The following is a 20,707-nucleotide window of genomic DNA, read 5'->3' as shown; positions in this document are numbered from 1 at the left end:
CCAAGTGTGATTCTCCAGGAGGGAGCTTGGTGGGGCTACTCGATTCCAGGGGTACATGCTGCCGCCAAACAAATTCTGAACAGTATTTTTGCTTTTTGCCTTGTTTTTCGTAAAAGGGAAAATCCTCTTCAGATTTCTTTCGGTTAGTGACAACAGGTACTGATAGGCATCTTTCGTGAAAGCGAGGTGGAGTAAAGCGAACTTTCGAAGAGCAGGGGGGTACCTGTACTAGTCAACGTTTTTCAACCAAGGAAAACCAAGAAACAGACATAAATGATCCTCATTCTAGTAAGTCACAGCTGCTGCTGCTGCTTCTCCTTTTTTTCCTAACCCCTCTTGGATGATTCTGAAATGTTTCATTTCCTGGGCTGAAGGACTCACTGCGCTACAAATTCTACTTTTAAGCCTATCCCCAACCCATGGGTGACTGAGACATGGGTGCCCAGTGAGTTTCTTCAACCACCAGACCCTTGAAAGAAGGACTGGCAAGGAGTCTTGGCAAAGAACTGACCACCTGGGAAATGGCCACGTACTGTAACTTGGGCCAAAGCCCTTTAATCTAGGAAAGTGTCTCCCTACCTTATTTGCATTATTGCACCCCATCCTACCCCAGGCCCTTAGACATTTTTTCCTAATGGACCCCATTATGAAATTTTAATACCATGGATATACAGATTCTGTGTATCGTTTATGCATTGTATGCAAAAAAGGTAAGGGTTTGTTGTTGTTATGCCTCCCAAGAATAAATTTTGTCCCTCTTAGGAGCATTGTGTCCCCTTTGGGAGGAAAAATACAGGCTTAACTTCACACTAAAGGTGCATCAGTTTGCTATCAAGGCGTGTTCTGTTGAATGGGGAAAACTGGAAGCCTGGTAAATGGTAAAAGGGCCCAATTAGGGGGCAAAGGGTACAGAGGAAGCAGGGGACCAATTTACAGCCTTTATAATATCATCAAGGGCCAGACTTGAAACTTGGCCTTATTACTGGCACAGTTTTTATTCGTTTATGAGAAGCTTAAATATCACCTCCAAGTTCTAAAATTACTGCCTTTCCTCATAATCTGGCGTCCTCAGTCTTTAAAGAAAACGTGATCCCAGGCCTGACTGTGACTAATAGGAAGCACCTCTGTCAGAGCAGACAGCACCCTTCCTGCCGCCCGTGGTCCCTTCCTGCGCTCTCGCCACTGCAGGTGACAACCAGCCCTCGAGCAGCCCTCCCCCCACACTGGCCACAGACCCTCTGTGCCCCTCAGAGTTTATGACAGCATTTTGTAATTAACCAGGAGTGTTTTGGACTCATACTTTTATTCCTCACCTCTCTGATTGATTTTCTAAATTATGTCAGCACAAAGGTATGTAAAAACGCTTAACTCAGCAGCAATTAACTGCAAAGCTTTTAAAGCTTAGTTTTCATTTCACAGTTCTTCGAGAGCCGGAAATAATATCAATACTACTAAAATCAAGTTGTATTTTACCCCTGGTAAAAAAAGGCGGCAAGCGGCTTGAGAGGCACTATTATCTAAGACAACATTTGCTAATGGTTCCTTTTCTGCCTTACTTCTAGCTGTCAAATTTTCTTACACACACAACATGGAAGAAAATATAGTTGGGCAGGATGCAGCTGAAGTGGACATTGCTCAGGAAGATGGTGTTTGAGAGAAAGTTCCAGATCGCTGTACATATTTGGAAAGCCAACATTTTATTTGGAGCAACACTTATGTTTAGGGTGGTTGGTAAAATCCTCATTCATGTTCTAGAACTGGAAAAGTTAAGTCTCTAAAAGCAGAACCCTCAGAAGGGTTATTCTCAGATGGTTGAGAGTGAGGAATGTAAGCAAGTGAGACGGACAAGCCCAGCTGACTCTTTTGCAAACACTGTTTAAAAATCTTCAATTTGCAGGGAGCTTAGTGACCGGGTTACTTTGCAGCAATAGTGAGCGAAGAACCCTTTCTGGAATTCGGTATTTATTGGAGAATAGAACTGTGCTGACGGGGCCTATGTTCAGATAAGTGTCCCCAAGGGTCACCCACAGTGAGGGTTCTAGACACCCAAGCAACACTGTGAGTCAGGAAGAAGACAACTAAAATAGCTAATGTAAGAAGAATCTACAGCTTATCATATAATATTACTGAAAGACGGAGGCCGATACATGGCTCGCTTGTCTACTTGCCTGCCAGGAATCTCAAAGCTAAACGCTGTGCTCCATTACCCTAATGGGCTTTAACGCCCGCTTCCCACCACCATTATCTTCCCCCCGCCCCACACTGCCCCTCACCTCAGGCCCATTACATGTTATTTGGCCTTTTATCACTAGTTGGAACTAACTTTTACAATAAGGTATCCTATACCTTACTTTTTGGTGAAAATATCAATTACAAAAAAAAAGGAAAGAAGTAAATGATCTTTAAATGACTTCCCATTACGCAGCGGAGTCTGTGAGACACCCCCGTGCTGACATCCTTGTTGAGAAAGGCGGCTCTAGGGAGGTGCGTTCTGCGAGGTGATTAGCACAGCGCGTCAGAATTCATGAAGCCTCCACTCTGTAAGCTGCTTCCCACGTTGCGGCCCCCCGCGGTGAAGGTCCCGTCTACGTGACGACGACGCGCGTCCCTTCTCCCTGAGACACTCCTGGTATGAGGATCGATGCCACAGCATCTAGAAAGTGCTTGGCGCTCCTCGGGGACAGCGCTCGGTAACTATAATTCCCATTATTGACAGCAGCGAGGAATGGCCTCAGGCATTTCAAGGGACAGTCGGGCTCGGGCACCGTGTGGCCTTTGGGGCTGCGGATAGGCCAGCCCACTGCTGAGCGTTTCTCCTGACGGGGACACACTTTCCGCCAGCCCCAAGAGCTGGTACACCGAGACTCCTCAAAACGCAGCGAGGCCCCAAGAAGGCTGGAAACGGCACGTCGCCAGCACTGGCATTAAAGGCAGGCTTGGCGCACCCAGCAACGCATCAGCGTCAACAGGCATATTGCGGGGATGGCCGGCAGCAGGTGGCATGGCCGGATCCCTGTTCAGTTAGTCTACACAAAGAGAATCGTTTCCTAGTTAGGAAGTGCTTTTAGAGGGTCCCACTCCTCCCCTTGGGAAAATATGTGCATCTGACATCCACTTCCGTTAAGCTTTGAAGGCTTTTTATGACCCTTTTAAGACTCCTTCCCCTACGTTACCCTGTGTCACCTACGTTAAGGAGACTCCCAGACTCAAGTCCATGACACTGTCACTCAGCCTCCTGGCCGCTGGCACGCTACGTCCTTTTCAGCTCGGTCAGAATTCCACGGGCAAATGCCTCTTTGGACTGTGTTCTGATTCTTCTCCCAATCTGAATCGAGGCCCTTGGCAGCCAGTGGGATTTTCAGACAGTGTTTTTAAAATATCAGATCTTCTGATTTCTTCTCAAAATCCTCTATTCTGAATATTTTCTTCTACGTCTCTTCTGACCGAAGGAATGCCAGGACAAAGCCTAAAATCAGATATTCGACTGACTCCAGAAAAAAGTACATTTGCCTGCTATTTTAAAAATCTGGGTACGACGCGTGTAGTAAGTCGGTGTAGTTACAACGGCTAAACAAAAACGTCAAGAACTCAATGAAATGAGATGGTGTCTGGGTAAGGAGGCTGCACAGCCAAAGCAAAAAGAATAACTGGGAAAAAAAAACTATATATATGATACAGCCAAGATTCATTTGGGTGCAAAGAGAAACATACTGTATTTGGCATTCTGCTTACGGTGTAGCCTCTATGAATGCCAGAAAATGCGATTTCAAAATATCAGAAATTCGACTGCGAACTTGCGTGAACACTTAAGAAAAGAGGAGGGAAACACAAAGTGACAAATTTACTTGGAGTCTCGCGGACCCTTTTTAGCCAAATTGCCGGTCTGAGGCAGTTCATCATCTCCCTAAGAACATGCCCTGCAGGCTTGTCACTTCCCCGCTCTGGGCTAATACCAGCTGAGCGATTATGCGTCTGCCCATCGCAATCAGCAGCCCGGTGCCTGTTCTCTGCGACACAGTTACAGCCAAGGAAGAGTCCTCTCGGGGGACTAATGAAGAACTGTCACCAGCGCTCTATGACTGGGTAATGGCAGAATAAATGTCATGGACGATCGGCACGTTCGTGTGGCGAGTACAAGTCTCACTAACAGGGAGAAACCCGACGATCGAAGGTGCCTGAGTGCGACATTCTGCTAACGAGATGCTGCTCCTGGTTGCTGCCGTCCCCTGGGCTGTCCTCAGGGACTGCCACCTCACAGTCCCAGATGGTCAGGCTTATTTGGACCCTGCCAATCACTTAAATGGGAAGCACGCCTCCAACGCATGCTACCAGAAACTGTCCCTCTGGCCGGAGACTCTTGCCGGATAGGAGTGTGCCCTGGTCCGATTCCAGATGCCCAGAGGGAAATCGATAAACGCTCGGTGAGAAACAGTAACGTTAGCGGTGATTTATTCACTACTTAGATTACGGCATGCCTGTGATGTTCTAGTTCACATGAAGATATAATCCAATCATCACACGAAGCCTGTGCGTATAGCATTATTCTCCCTTAAGTGGATGAAGACACGGACACAGGGTAAGTGACACGCATGCTCGGGGCGATGCCGCTCGTCAGTCTGACTCCAGACTCCACGCACTTGACTGCTGCACCGCCGCTCCCGGTGTGGGAACCATGGCCTCCCCTCCCGGCACTGCCTCCCTGAAGCCAGCAGCGTCGAGGTCACGGAGGAGACGCATGCAGTGAGCTCTGCGGGCTCATCGACACCTCCTTTCTGCCCTCTCTCAGCCCCCCGCCCTCCACACGCACGCTGGCAACGGGGCGATAAGGCCAAAGACAAGCCGAGGGCCCCTGGAAACCTGTCTTCTTGTCCCAAAGGGGTGTTTTCCTCCCTCTTTCTAGCACCCCCTATACAACACGGCTGTACACACGCTCTCTCAGCCAGGACCGCCTCTCCCCCGGCTCTGGCTGCCGTCTCTGCCACTCGTTCCTGACGGCACTGAGAAGGAGCTGGCACCCGAATGCAGATGGAGCGACGTACACTCTAGAGTTCTCCCTGTCCACATTTCCCGAACCGAAGTCCCTCCCGCCTGACCAAGGAAGCACGCGAGCCAGTGTCACAGCCGTGATGCGGCTCCGCTGAGGTGCGACACCGTGGCCACCCCGCCCGGGGACGGGACTGGGGGGCTCGGATAACGTCGGGTACGATGAGCCCCGTTAACGCGGCGGGCACGTCAACCCACAGGCAAAGAAACCGTCGAGGCTGGGCTGGGAAGGGCTTTGAGGCCATTTCTTACAAATTCCTGCCACATGGCGGGAGAACTTTTTCCAAATCGATTCTTTTTTCATTTTAATAATTTTTTTTTATTTTTCGATGACAGTTGATCCAAACCAATTCTTGAAACTCGGCCTTGTGTCAAAGCTTGTTTAGTTGTGGTGGTATTTTTTTCTTTGAAAGCAAACACGAAAGCAAAACACGAAAAATAAATCTCAAAGAGATTACCATTCCATTTTCTTAAAATCTGGCTCGGTTTGATAGCTCTAACGCCCACCATGTGTTTTATTCCCGATTCTCACCTTGGGTCAGAAGGGAGGTGGGTACCCACCCTCTCGCCACTGTGGCTGCCTTGCTGGCATTTGCAAAAATAACGCCTTTCTTGTATGTACCTCTCCAGCCTGGAGCCTGGGGACATATCCCCTTTGTAACCTTCTTGCCAAGCCACTGAGAAATCTATACGAATCGGGAATCAGAAACTAAATTAACTTATTCAAAGCGTATTACTACATCAACGTGATGATATCATTAACTGATGAAATTATTTTCACATGTAAACTGAACCTAAAACAAAGTTTGACTTAAGTAGTTATCAACAAGTCTACATGCAGATCTGAATTATATAATAGATATCGAGCTGCATCGAGAAAGCTAAAACATTGTGCAGGATAAATATACAACGTGCATGTATATGTTACGAGGTGTTTATACGATACATAGGTATATACGTGTGTATATCCACGCCTATATATAATATATATTTAGGCAAAGTACTCCTAGAATGCGTCAAGGAGTCTCTTAGCTCTTCCTTCTAAAAACTTCTCTGGGTCTATGGCCATGCCACCCTGAACAAACCAATTCTGTCTGATCTTGGCAGCTAAGCAGGGTCGGGCCTGGTTAGTACTTGGATGGGAGACCACCTAGGAAGATCAGGTGCTGTAGTCATAAAAAATAAGAAATAAGGGATTGTAAGCTAACACGGTCCTTGCAATCTGTGAGGTCAACCAAGGGTTTCTTCACCTAAATATAAAAAAATAGAAATAAAAAATAAAAACTTCTCCGGCCATTAGTATTGATCATGTTTTACATGCGTGTTGAGATCCTCGGTTGTCCGGGGCTGAGAGCAATTTCTTTCAGACTGGCTCTATCCGCTCCTTTGTGAGGAGATGGCTGAGGGTGGAAGGGCCAGGGGATTCGCCAGAACATTCCACTGGGGCTCATCCCGCAGTCACCGCCCACACTCCTCGACAGGGCAGGCAGTTGCTGGCAGAGGCCATTACGCGCTTTTCTTTTAATTGCTATGCTGTTCAGTGACCCTTCTTGTAAATGATTTCCTTCTCGCAATAACTGGAATAAGCAATCAAGAGAGGTTTTCTGCAGAGAAGAGAAAAAATTTCACATTCCAGTCACGATGGTTTCAACCAGATCACAGCAGAGGCTCCCAGCGGGGTGTCCTGTGACAGCACCCTAAAGACAGCACTTGGCCAAGAGCACAGGCTCAGCCCAGGGAGGTTCGGTCGGAGGAACCGCAGCCGACGGCCTCTGCGGATTCTGAGACGTCCAGGCCACCAGGCAATGCACGTGACTCTCAGGCTCTGTCCCGCCTTCGGAAACTCCAAGAGCCTGGGAAAACGTTCAGGTAGAACACACACCCCTCTCCGTCACCACACACAGCCCTCCGGCCACCACCAGCCACCGCAGTCCCACCACGGGGCACACACCCGGCACCCTGCGTGATGAGGAGGAGGCAGCCGGAGCTGCCTCCGGCGACATCGCTGACCTTATGTGGACTTCGGCCATGCCGAACAGAAATCTCAAGGGAGTCAATTATTTTTTTTTATTTTTTCCCTTATTTAATTTTTCTCAAAGTTCAGAATTCATATGCTCCTTGTACCGCAAAAATTGACATAAAACTATGAAAAACTAGTTATTCACCCCAGCGTGGCCCTCCTCGGCCACACCTGCAGCCAGCAACCCCCCAGAGAGGACCCCACGGCAGGAAACTGGCGAGCGTCCTGGACCCTTCTCCGCACCCACACACACACACTCAGGCAGCATACAAGAGGTTTTCTCGGTTTTGTTTGGAGTTTTAGCCAAAATATTTTTCAAAATCAGCCTCTGTACATTATTCTGCAGCCTGACTTGTTTGCTTGACAACGTCGCATCAGCAGCTGACCCACAACCGACAGGTTCGGTGTGGGGTCGCCAACCTGCGGCCTGTGAGCCAGCCGCCCGGCTTTGCAAACGAAAGTCCCGCTGGAGCTCAGAGCCGCGTTCACTCATTTCCAGATTGTTTGTGGCTTCTCTTACCCCGCAACAGGAGAGGCGAGCAGCTGTGACAGGTCACACAGCCCCCGGGCCTCAAATGTGTACTAGCCCTTTAAGAAAGAGTTGTTTGCAACCTTTGCCTTGAAACGGCGACCCTCTATTTCCTCCTAATTCTGTAGGGTGGCGTTTTGGACAGGGCTCAGCCTGACAGCTCTCCTGCCACTGCGAACATGGATGGCGTGACAGCCAAAGAGTGCATATGGCTTCGCTCCCAGGCTGGCAGTCGGCGCTGGCCACCAGCTCGGCCACACGTGTCCAGCAGGTTTCTTCACGGGGCGGCCGCGTTCCCAGAGAGCAAGCCCAATGCACCGACGTAGCCTCTGCCTGCATCACGTTCGTCCCATTGGCCAGGGCAAGTCACACAGCCAGGCCCAGGGTCAAAGGGCAAGGACATAGTGGGGCCGGATGCATGGGAGCCACTGCGAGCGCAGTCTGCGCCCTCCAAGCCAGCGGATGCGGACATCGTCGCGAGACGCAGACTGAATCTGAGGTTTTACTCTAACGTAGTCACGTGTGGACACGCGCACGTAGAATTTTGAGTGAATGGGATCGTACACATGCCTGAGTTTGTAGGACGGTATTTCTCATCTCTGTCGCCTCCTCCAGCTCCCTCGTATGCCTCGCGTCACCCCCAACACACGGAGGTAGCGAGTGCTAACAGCTCAGTGTGTGCTTTTCCATACTTTTCTCCACGTGCATAAAATCATATACACAGACAAGTCTACGTAAAGAGGATCATGTGATACACACTAAGCTTTTTCATAACGCCATATTGTCTTTTTTCTTCTTTTTCTCGCTTTTTTTTACTTTTCTTTCTCCTCCTCTTCTGCTCCTCATCTTCACCATACTATCCGCCCCCCAACACTCACACACACACACACACACACACACAACCGGGGAAAGGGTGGGGTTTGGTAGAATCATTTGACACTCACTTCTTTGCACCTCGTCTGCCTTAATGCTCAAAATATCTCTCAGAAATACTTCCAAATCAGCCGTCGTAGCTCGAACTCGCTCTTTGTAAGGCGTGCTCGTTACTGCGCGTTGATCCATACAATCTCCAATCCGCTCTCTTCCTAGAAAGAGAAATTGAGAAGCAAAAATCACATTTCCCAGACTCTCCCGATGCCAGGATTCTTGATGCGAACGGAGCGAACGGATGCCACCAATCAGACGGCATCACAAAAGGCAGAGGCGAGGCGAAGAGCGATGATCACGTACTCGACCGCGATGCAGATAATCAGTCGGCCATGGGGCTCGAATGGGGACATGACAACTTTCTGTCTGGGAAAGGGAAGAATGGGAGGAGAGGTGAATGACAGATCCCCACAGCCCCATGATTCTTTTGGACCCATCTCCTCAATGAACAGGAACCAAATAACTGGGAAGTTTCTGGACTCATTTCCAATGACCTAGAAAGCCCAGCCCACAGGTATTTAAGCTAAAGCACACAGGTTCTACCGAGTGTCGCCAAATTACAACCAGGACAGAATTCGTTTGGACAGCAAGCCCAATCCCGAAATTCCCAGCTGGCTGCACGACTGATCTCATTTTAGTCACTCATAAAAATACAACTCCACATTCTGCACAGTTGAATTTTGGGGACTTCCTTTATTGCATTGTTTTATTATTTTTGTCCCGTTTTATTTGTTGTATGCGTTTTTGTTTTTTTTTAATTGGAATTAATCCTAGAGCCTTCAAGAAAATTGCTGAATAATAGTGGCAGGAGGAGATATCTCTGTAGTCCTCGCTTGATTTTAATTAAACTAGTTTTGTACTCCATTACTTACAATGTTTGCTGTTGGTTTTGATTATTGGTCTTCATCATGTTTAAGTGCCTTCCTTCTGATTAAGGCAGGAATGCATTTGGCTAAAAGAAACAGAAAATCTAATTGTGGCTTAAACAAGAAAACTAGAGGGAGACAATGACTGGTGTTCATTTAGTGGCTCAGCAAAGCTGGGAATGGACCGTTTGTAACTAGGCGGGCCTACCCCTCATGCTTGTCGCCTCGTGGTTACAGAATGACTGCCCCAGCCTCAGGCATCACAGCCGCGTTCAAGGATGAAGGACGGGGAAAGGAACAGCTCCAACTATGCTAATCCCTTTTTATCAGATTAGCAAAAGCTTTATCAGGAAACTCTCTTCAGACTTCAGATGATATGAGCCACATGACAACTTCTAAATGCAAGAAAGCAGTGATTTAACTTATCCAACCTCAATCACGGAAGAAATCAAGACCAAAAGAAATTGGCAACGGGTTAGGATTAGCCAACCTGCTGTATCTGCCAAATGCTCTAAACCAATTACGTGCCATCTTTATCCGGAATGGCTGCTGGATTCCATCAAAAGACTTTTCCGCGTTAGTGTAATCATTGTTCCCTTCATAAGTACAGCGAATAATGTTGACAGATTTCTTCTCTTCAGCCAAACCCCACTTGGTCATAGTTATTTTTTTTCATTGCTTAATTCCATTTGCTGATGTTTTCACTTAGAATTTCTGCACATATTTTAATAAATACATTTATTCTATCGTTTTCTCTATCTTATCATCAGTTTTTGATATTAAAATTATTCTCGGTTCACACAATGGGGAACTTTTCCGTCTTTTCCCGTATGCGGAATTGCTTGGGTGACTTGGAGTCACCTGGCCTTTACGGATGAGACAGGAACGGGAAACGAACGGGAAACCTGCCTGGCGCGGGGGCTGCGTGCATCCGTTTCCGTGGCGACTGCCACACTCCGGTTCCCGGCGTCTTTGGTGGATCTGGGTAGGTTAGATTTTGAGTTCTTCTGGGTCAGAAGCTCTGCTTTCTGTGTCTAATCCAGGATTCATTCTCTTATAAATATAGAACCGAGTGCTCTAGGCAAAGGTATTGCTTCTCCCCCATCCCAGTTTCTAGGTTTTTCTAGGATAGCTTAGTACTTTATTTTCCAGAATACCGGTATGTTCTTTGCCATCCGTGTCTTCTATTCCAAGATTATTCATTCATCGTTCATAGTACACACTCCCAATCCAGCTAAAGTGATGCCAACCATAACACACAGAGCTTGCGACCTAAGAAGCCTAAAACAATATCATTTTGTTTTGCACGTACGGAGAGTCAGATCTGAGGCAGAGGCTCTGCTCTGTGCAGTCGAGTCATTCAGAAACGTCAAACTGCCAGGCAGAGAAGACACAGCACGGACCAGGCCTCAGACTGGCTCACGCCCCTCCCACTGCATTCCACTGGCCCGAACTCAGCGGATGACTGCGCCAAACTGCAGAAATAATGGAGAAATGTGGCTCTGCTGTGTCCCCAGGAAGAAGTGGAAATGGGTTTTGCTGATGGACTGCTGGTCGTTAAATCTCCATTTAATCCAGGGATGCGATCTCTCTGTGGGAAACACAACTCGAAGTCATCGAGTCATGGCATCCTGCTCAAACTCCAGAAACTCCCCAGAATGTGCCGTTCTTCCCACCGGGAGCATCTGTGACTCACAGTGCACAGTGACGTAAAAAACAAAAAGGCAAGTCAACTTGCCACCACACAGACCCAGTCCGGAATGAAAGAGCAGGGATGGAATAACCCCAATAAAAATTCCTTTTTAGGACAAGAAGGACTTAGGATGCGCGGTGCTCGCCAGTCCGCAGAGGCCGTGAGGGTCTGCCTGCCGGGGGCGACCAGGCCCTGCCCGAGGGCTGGGACGGTTCTTTTCCGAGGTCCCCATTCTGCTTTCGAGGGCGAATGCTCTGTGCTTGTTCCGCACAGCCCTTGGCTCCTGCAATTCTCTCTCTCTCGACTTCTCTGACATAAGAGGTAGAAAAGCTACTCCCTTAATCTGACCTTTTCCACGGGCCTGAATTTTAACAGGAATTAGTTGTGCAAAATATCTCTTGGGTGTGTCAGGAAGTTGAGAAGCAGATGGCTTTTCCAGACGTGCAGGTCTCTGGTTTCTGGACTCTGTCTGCTGTCACCATGGACACCATGGGCAACCCAAGGAAGCATGAACCGAAGCAGCAGAGCCTCCACGGCCCAGACCCTGAGTGCGGCCGAGCGACCCAGCCCAGCGTCAGCTCCGCAGTGGTGGGCTTCATGAGGGCAAGGCAGGGGCCTCCATTACGAGCCTCTGACCGTTTATCTGTTGCAACAGGCAGCGCTTCCTGACCTGCATAATGAAGTGTTCACTGCTATTTTTTGCTCTCTTCTATCTTGCTCTTCTGAGTTTTCATTCGCTTCGTTTTCTCGTTTTTTATTCAAATATTCTCTTCAGATGCGGGTTATATAGTCTCTGAACCATCGCGCGCATGTAAATCTCTTCCCTTCCACATGCGGTAGGTACGTTTCCTTGGATCCAAGATTCCGGCTATTGTGAGAGGCACCATTATTCTATGTACCACTGAGAAAGAAAGAAAGAAAAAAAAAGGCTTCTAATTAAATTATAACGTCATGCTTTCTTATAACTTAAAATTTTTATTTTATACTTATTGAAAGAGCTCTTTGGGGCTTAATCACGCATGGGTTTTTATCATGTTTTACTCTTGTGCATTGGTAAGAAAGAAGGAAAACTCCAGCCCAATAAATTGGAGAGGGACTTCAAAAGCTTCTTCACGCACAGAGTTCGAAGATCCTGAACTTCTCATCAGCTCGGAGTTGTCAGCGTCCGTGTTTTGACACATGGTAATTAATACCTTCTCTACCGTGAAGAAAGTGCTGGAACGCGTGCTCCGCTATTGTCTCCAAGATTTCCGCCCCAGCTGCTGGCTCCCGTTCTGCGAGCTTCCCGTGCCAGCATCTTCTCCATCTTTTCAGAAGACGCCAACACATTTTTGCACGACCGTCCCAGGACTCATATTGTCCCGGTCACTTGATGACTTGCTCTGAGATGCTACCCCTGGCCAGAAGCAGGCTGCGAAAGCTCTGCAGGCCCCAACTGAGGCCTCACCCACACGTAGCCACAGCCCTGCCTCCTCGGAGAGGGATGGAGAGCTCGAGCCGGGAACGGAAGGTGGGGGGATGCATCTGGCCACCACTCCCCAGAAGCCCTCCACGCTTTACCTGTATGGCAGTTATAAAAGAGGAAGAATCTACGAGTGGAATAGAAGGAAACGCTCAGGCTACACAGGCCATTCCACTCGTCCCCGCCGTTAGCACACACCACGAGAAGCAGCTCTGTCTTTTAATAATCGTCTGCCTATCAGAACCCCCGGGAGAATAGGAATTGATAATACAAAACAAGTAGATTAGAAACTAAAGCCTAGGAATGAACTGGGTCCAAACGTGCTCCACCTCCCTGGAGCAAAACTCCCACGGGACCAGCAATAAGACAATCCCAGCTTCCCGGAGAACTCGCTCGTCAGAACGAAGACTGGCCAGCCTGGTTTGGACGGTGGCATCAGTTCAGATGAGATCACGCCTCGGTCGTGAGCAACCTTAGTTTCGGATTTCTCACTGGTCGAACTGAGGAGGTATTACCCACCTCGAATGCGCTTTGACGATTAAACGAGGCCACATAAAAGAAAACAGCTTTTCCAGGAACAGGCACAGAGGTGATGCCCGCCCAAGCAATGATCCAGCACGCGATCTATTCTTGTGTCAGCAGGGGGCGCTGTGGCGCAATCGGCCTGGCTCCCCGGGCTGGGGACTCTCGGTCGTTCTTGGCCTGGTGCTGTGGTATCCAGCAAATAGGAGCTATTATTCTCCATCCGCCCCTCCGTCCACCTCTCCCACACCCTGCCCAGTTCTACAGTGTAAAAGAGGAGGCTGAGATGCTCCAAAGAAAAGGGAAGAGGAGGCCAGGGTGGGGTGGCGCTTATAAAGAAGAAATAGAGAGACTCCTCAGACCCGGAGAGGAAAATCCTGCAGCAGCTCCTAGAAGACAATGTGGACGACACGGAAGATGTTATTGTGACGAACGCTTTAGATCACACCGAATCTGCAACCTTTAATGGCAGACCTCGAACATCGTCAAAGTCCACCGTGGCACTCGGTGATGTGCCCTGATGCACGTTACTCCACTCTGGGACCTTTAGGGCCAAATCCCACGACAGCGCCAGAACAGATGAACAGGCTGGCGGGCGTAGCCGCTCAGAGACCTACCAGTAAAGGTTCTCTAAGGTGTGACCGCATCAGACCCTGCGGGCTTGGAGCAGAAAACACGTGCCGATGCAGTCCTCCCTGGCGGCTTCTCTCCAAGGGGAGGTGAAGAACCAACCTCTGGGGCTTCGAAATAAAGTCTCAGCTTTCCCAGAGGCCCAGAGCTCAGAGCATTCATGTTCAGCATCAAATACCTCGTGCAAAAACAATGACCTTAGCTTCCTCCCATGTGTCAGCAGTGACTCCGGCCAGGGCTCTGGGGCGTCTGGAAGGGGATGCTGGTGAGCAGACCAGGAGGGAAAGCGTTTCTGGCTCCAAGCGCCCTTCCCTCGATGAGCTCGACTGGGTAAAGGCCGGGTTGCTTCCTATTCCTTTTTACCCCTCGATAGGAAAGCAAAGCAATTATACCCAAAATATTTAGAAAGTGAATGTCAACATCCAGGAGTCTCAAAGTTAAATCTTGGATTGCAATAAAATGTAGGATAGGATTTGTCTTAGGAAAAATCAACTTCCCAGCTGTAACCTGAGCAAGCTCCGATTTTAATGGTGCCATAAACGTGTTTCGTGCGGTGCTCAAAGACAAGATCTCACAATTCCTTTGTGAACTCTTAAAGAAATCTATCCTCAGGGCCTTGTGGGCAGAAACGCAGATTCAGGGGGGTCAAAACACCAAGCATGTCCCTTCTTGACCTCACCACATGAACCCCTCATTAATTATGGGTGGCCTAATGTGAAGACTTTTGTAACTGAAGGGTGACCTATTCCCACTGATAAACAGACCACCAATCTGTCATAACCCCAAACGGCATAAAGGAGCCGCTCGATTTGTATCTGTGTTGAACTTCAAGTGTTGCATAATTTATATCTAAAACGCCCTCTCAGACATCTACTAAAACACCCACTCCCAGCTTCGCTCCGGTCCCGACTGCCTTAAAAGGGATGATAAATCACTGAAACGCGGGCAGCCAATCACAGCCCGGCTCCCAATCACAGCCCGGCTCCCAATCACAGCGTGGCTCCCTCTATGGACAACTTCCTTCCCTTCGTGCGTTCGTCATCCCCTGGGACAGGTTATAAACACCGTATTTCGAGATAATAATTCAAAGGCTCTTTATTTTATACTGGGGTTCGCCGTTTGCCCAGGTGAACCAAGCGAGCGTAGAGACGAACGGAGAGCCCAGTCCATAGAGCCTGCCTTTATCCCCACCCGGATCCATGCTCACACCCCGCAGTGGGCCTGGCCCCGACCTCACAGAGCTCTGCTTCTGCACCCACAGACCCGATCCCCTGGGATGGCACAAAGTATCAGGACACGATCCTTGTATCGAAGGGTCCCCGTGACGGTGGATCAAAGTGAGAATACGCTTTACAGGAAGGTCGCCGTGTCTTCTCGTTACAGCAAAGCTTTGCCTTGGCGTACAAACATTTCTCGATTCCTGAAAGACAACATTGTGCTGTCTCGGTTTTGCCTGGGAAGGGCATCTCTGAAAATTTCTCTCGATCCCCAGATGCAGTCAGATCGGTCGTGCTGGCAGTGCAGAGGGTGTGAAGGCCACGGCTCCCCAAATCACTACGAAAGCAGAGAACCAAAGGCCTGCGGCAAACAGGTGCAGCAAAGAGGCTTCGTCCAGATGCCTCCAGCTCCCTCCAGCTTCTTCCAGCCTTCGTTCCAGAGAGATTTTCCAGACACCCAGGAAGAACTGTGAGGAATCTTGCCCCCAACTGCCCTTCAGAAGTGGGGCAGCGAGGGGTTTTTCTTGGCAACCACGGTGATACCTGAGTCTTAAAAGGGGGTGTGATTCATGCGGGGTGGCAGCAGAGGGCTGGCAGGCGGGGACGATGACCAAGCTTGCTTCGGATCAGGCATTCCCTGAGTCGGTCCACAGAGAAGCACCATTCATCGAGCTGACATTTGTCTGTCTTATTCAAGGGACTGTGAGTCGCTGACCCCCACAATTAGGGGTTCCACTGAAGCCCTGCCCCCACGATCTGCAAGGAATACGTGCTGTCGGCTCTCTGCGGAGGCACACACGGCTCGTTAGCATCTGTGCCAGCTGGTCGCCACGTAAAAAGGTGACGGGGCTGGAACGTGCCTCATCACCCTCTGGTCTGTGAAGAAGCTTGAAGTCCCCAGGGAGGTGCCAACCTGCTGTGCCGCCAAGACTCTCGCAGGGTGTCCGGAGTCTTGTTTTCTCTGAGTCTTTGAGTCTTGTTTTTTTTCTTTCACTTATCCTTCGGCTTTTACCTTTTTCTCGCGACCCCCTCAACTGGGATTACGGGCTCGGGGAAGCCAAGTTAGCAATGTGCCGATTCGTTTGTTCTTCCTTATTTCTGGGCCCGGAGGTCTGTCCCCACCCTCCGGTCCCCGGGGTCCAATTCCTTCTAGCCGGGATGCACAAGAAGATGCGTAAGAGACGATACCCTTCCATCCTTCAACTAGAGAAGGAGCCGGGGGAGTAACGGTCACTCTGGGGGAAGAAAGCTGGATGGTTCGTAAGTGAAAAGGCAGGTTTAGCAAAATGGTTTTTTTTTACCCCCGTTATTCTTTAGATTTAAAAAAAATAAAAAATGAGAGTTTCAATCGTCAGAGCCAGCTACTCTGGGAACGAGAAGGTCGAAATCCAAATGAGAATAAGAATCAAAATTATCACCTCCCCCCCAGACGGGGCATGACGAACGCAACTGCACGTCAGCTGCGACCCGGGCGAAGCCCTCGGTGCTTGGATTCAAAACAGGACGGAAGCCCAGCCCAGGGAAAGGCTCCCTGGCACCCGCTGAGTGTCCCCCGTGGCAGAAGCTCCGAGCATGCATGTGCTGTCGGGCACAACCTCTCAGGGTAAAGCGGAGTCACGGGCGCGGCGCTGTGAAAAGCACACTGTCACCGGCCTAACTTCGTTTGCAACGTGGTAGCCTAACGGGCAGATGCTAAAACGCAAAAGCTTCGTTAGGCGCTGGGTTCGCAGTGCCACCAGCGACAAGTGCCTTTGGGGGCGGTGGCTGGAGTGGACAGGAAGCCCAGCTTTGGGAATGAAGAGGGGACAGAAGGCAGGGGTCAGTTCACTCCATGCTGCGTCAGGGGTGGGCCAACAGTGGGCCTCACCCTGCGAGCACCCAGGAATTCGGGGAGGGGAGTACTGCCTGCAGAAGGCAGCGGGGTTTCTTGGGGTTCCAGGGAATGACTCCATTTGGGGCCCCCTGATTCATCCCTCTCGTCCTGTTGCAGCCACTGCTTCCTCCTTCCCAGGTCTCCAAACTGCTCTGCCAAAGCCAGTGCCGAGAAGAGAAGTAACCACAAAAGTCTTAACCTGTTAGTTAAGTCTTTTCGAACGCAAAGGGCCATCGGTGTTGCCGGCACCTCCAGAGGCTTTGGTCGATCCCACCAAAAGAAATCAATTTTGCTTAGGCTCACTTTTCCGAACTTAAGCCTAAATTAAATATTTAATAAACATTAACCAATGCTAAAGTGACCATTCACCCTAGCTCGCCAAGACTGTCCCAGCTTATGCCTCTTGTTCTGGCAAAATTATGCGTATGTCCCCTCTCTCTCACTGACATAGGGCCCCAGTCTAGGTGACAAACCGTGGGACACAGGCAGGGCTTCCTCCCCCACGGCCTCTCCTCTCCTAACAAACACTCATTTCTCTCCAGCCCATTACTTTTCAGTCATGCTAAAGATCATTAATAATTAATTATTCATATCCCACTTACTGCCAGCAAAAATTATAATGGTATACGATGCATTCGCTTGCCAAATATTTACTAAGCCTGAAGTTCCATGAATAGTACCTGGGGATATAGGCACGTTCAAGGTCATTCAAATAACAGTTAAAAGTGAAGGCAGTGAAAAGCCACAGGGAGAGGAGAGATTACGGAGCAGAGACCGTGCATGAGACAGTAATTAAACTCCTTCTAGCCTCGACTTACAGCAACCTGGTAGCAGAGCCAAAAAGTAAAGAACAGTGAATAACGTCAACCTATGGCCTAAGGAAATACAACTTTGACACAAAAGATACTTTTACTCCTGATACTGATTCTCGTAGCATGTAATCATTCATTCAGTAAATAGTTACTGAGCACCTGCTATGTCCCAGGCAGTGTGCTGGATGGTGGAACACAGACGTGAACAGAACAGAGCAGAGACAAACGTCCCGGCCCTCGGGGTACTGACACCCCAGCAGCGGGAGACAGGCAATAAAGATGGTATATGGCGGGTCAGATACGGATGACGGCTGGGGAGGGAGGTGACCGGGGATGAAGCTGGAGCCGAGAGCTCAGAGAGGGCGAGTTCAATAGGGCGGTCAGCAAACTCCTGACTGAGGTGGCGTTTTGGAGGAGAGACCTGAGGGCAAGAAAGAGGGATCCTGTGTACATCTTCCCAACAGAGGCCCTGAGACGGGGCGCACACACCAGTGCGGCTCCCGTGACGTGACTCGGCAGCGGATCACAAGGACACGGAGTCGGGGATGGAAAGGGAGAGACAGGACGTGGATATGCCGAGTTTTTCCTTCCTGAAGACGGAAAGTCACTGGGGAATTTCGCCCATGACACTGAGAAGTGTCATGACGTGACTTATTGTAAGGGGTCACTCCAGATGCTAGGTCAAGTACAGAAGTAGGGGAACGAAGCATAGAAGCAGAGGGGCCAGCGAAGAAGCTTGGGAACTTTCCCAAACCAGAGAAGGTGGTGAGACACGGTCAGATTCCGGATGTGTGTTCAAGGTAGAAGCAACAGGGTTTGAAAAGAGGTTACACGTGAGGTGAGACAGAAAGACATGCTTGGCTGACGTGACAAAGACTGAGGGGGACAGGGTGGGGTCTGGTTTGGGCCGCGTTCAATGGGACACACCTACCGGGCACCCAAGTAGAAGTGGGCGTGGAGTCAGGCGGCCCAGTCAGGGGTTCTCGTGACTCCCTAATAACCACGTGGAACAGCAAAGTAAACGAGGTCTTTAACGGTTATTTCTGTCGACAGTACAGAAATGTTGTTTTATGACCATTTTTTATATCAGTTTGCAAGAAAAAATCGAAGGCATCTTCTTGAATCATAGCAAAGCGCAGGCATTTCCGGAAGCCTCCGAGTTAGTGTGGTCAGTGTCCTGTAAGATGTTGCCTTTGGGCACAGCTAGGACAAGGAGCGAGCTTGCTGGAGCTGGAGCAGCGGGCAGTGCACGCAGCCCTCTGCCGGTCGCTCAGCTATGACTTCAGATTCGCCTTTGGCAAGAGCGAGCTCCTCATTGGCTTATTCTCTGGTGTAGGTGGTCAGGTCTCAGAGTTGACATTGCTGTGAAAAGCAAAAGAATCTGATAAATTCCACCCAGATCAAGGCCCATCTCATCTTTACTTGGAGCGGGTCACTGGGATATCAAAACGACCTACCAGAATTTTTCTTTAAACAGAACGGTGAATTTACTCAAATGGCAGTTGAATCCCAAGCCGAGACCTCAGAGTGATAAACTGGTGCTTAGCAACAGTTTGGAAAGTTAAGATGTAACATGTTCCTGGAAAAGGGGCGGGCTGCAGACCATGGTTTGCACAAACAGATACAAGTTCACCCTTTCCCCAACCAAATAATAAAAAGTCTGCAGGTCCTCCAGGGCATGCCAGTCTGCAGGGGAAGGAAAATGTGTAACTCTCACTGAAGAACGTAGCTGGACCGTCAAAAATATGCACCAGCAACACAAACAGGAACTCATACCACAGCTGAGTTTGCCCCTGAAAGTGCAAAACTCATAACCTTTTTAAATTCCCTGAAACCAGGGCCTCTGTCTGTCTTGTTCAATCTATGCTCCAGCACCTCCCAGACCGACACTAGCACATAACAACCATTCAATGAAATACCGACGAAGGACTGAATCAATCAAGTTTTTAAAAATGGAAACAAAACCCACGAGCGCCATCTTGTGGAAGGCCTTACCATGACACATCCAAGATCCCAGTCACCTGGCTGGGGGAAGGGACACAAACAGCTGTGTGACAGGGCCTTGGGGCCCATAGGCTGCTGGAAGCGGTGGGCCAGGAAACTTGTCTTGGAGCTGTGTTTGCAAGCCAAGTACACCGTGACTTAGATTCCAGGGAGGCCGATGGAGATTGGAGGGGCTCCAAAGTTCCCCTGAGCCAGCCCTCCGCACCATCGGAGTAAAGCTGAGAGGTGTACGTCTCAGAAGCCACGACCGGACCCGCCCCGCGAAACGGCTGGAACGGCCAAGCCCCGAGCTCTCCCTTTGTGCTTCGAGAGACCCCAGGACCCTGGGAGTGGCCTTCGCCTTCCCGTGCCTCCTACACGCCTCCCCAGCTCACTGAGGCTCCGTGTCGCCCATGAGGCTGGCGTGAACTTGGCCTCTGTCCTTTTTCCAATCTCCACCACACTGTGGGGAGGAAGGAGAGGCCGAGAGAGTCGTCAGGTCACCTTCCACTTGCTCAACCCCTATGAAACTTCCGAGGAGAGGTGGAGCCACCAAGAGCCACCAAGGTTCTCCTGTCCCAAGTCTCTCTCGCTGGGGACCCTTTTCCATCATCCCCACGTCCTCCCCAAGGGCCTGGCACAGGCCGCGGAGAGACCAGACGCAGAGGTCCCCGCGCTCATTCCTGGGGGTGCGGGCGCTCATGAGTCTGCAGGCTTTGTGGATGCCCGGAGCTTACACAACCTGGCGGATCCTCTTCAAGAAAGTTAAAAGAATTATAAATGTGAATTTAGGTATAAAAGTGAATATTTTTATTTAGACTGGGAAAATAAATTATGGAAAATTACTGTCAACCCAAAGATCCAGGCCCTTTTCTTCTGTCTGCGACAACTGACCAGAAATGCTTACCCGGAAGTGGATTGCGGCCTGGCCTGGCAGCGAATCCCGTCAGAGCTGCCAGGGCATGGGAACTCCACTGGACTTCCTCTGACCCTTGACCCCAGATCAAAGGCTGGCACCTGGGCGCTGCCTGCTAAGGGCAGCTCTTGCCACCTCCCCCGACCCCCAGCAGTACTTACAGAGCGCAGAGGGGCCGCCTCCAGGCTGCTTAGAGGTCTCTGTCTCGGGGACC

General features: G+C 49.8%; 1 pseudogene; it reads left to right on the top strand.

The window, feature by feature from the left end:
* Window positions 1-6,100: 6,100 nt before the first annotated feature.
* LOC120614473 (uncharacterized) lies at window positions 6,101-6,218 on the top strand (annotated as a pseudogene).
* Window positions 6,219-20,707: the final 14,489 nt, after the last annotated feature.

Source organism: Pteropus medius, unplaced genomic scaffold, assembly GCF_902729225.1.
Source record: "Pteropus medius unplaced genomic scaffold, Ma_sr-lr_union100, whole genome shotgun sequence".
Lineage (NCBI taxonomy): Eukaryota > Metazoa > Chordata > Mammalia > Chiroptera > Pteropodidae > Pteropus > Pteropus medius.
This window is presented reverse-complemented; position numbering and strand designations above follow the sequence as displayed.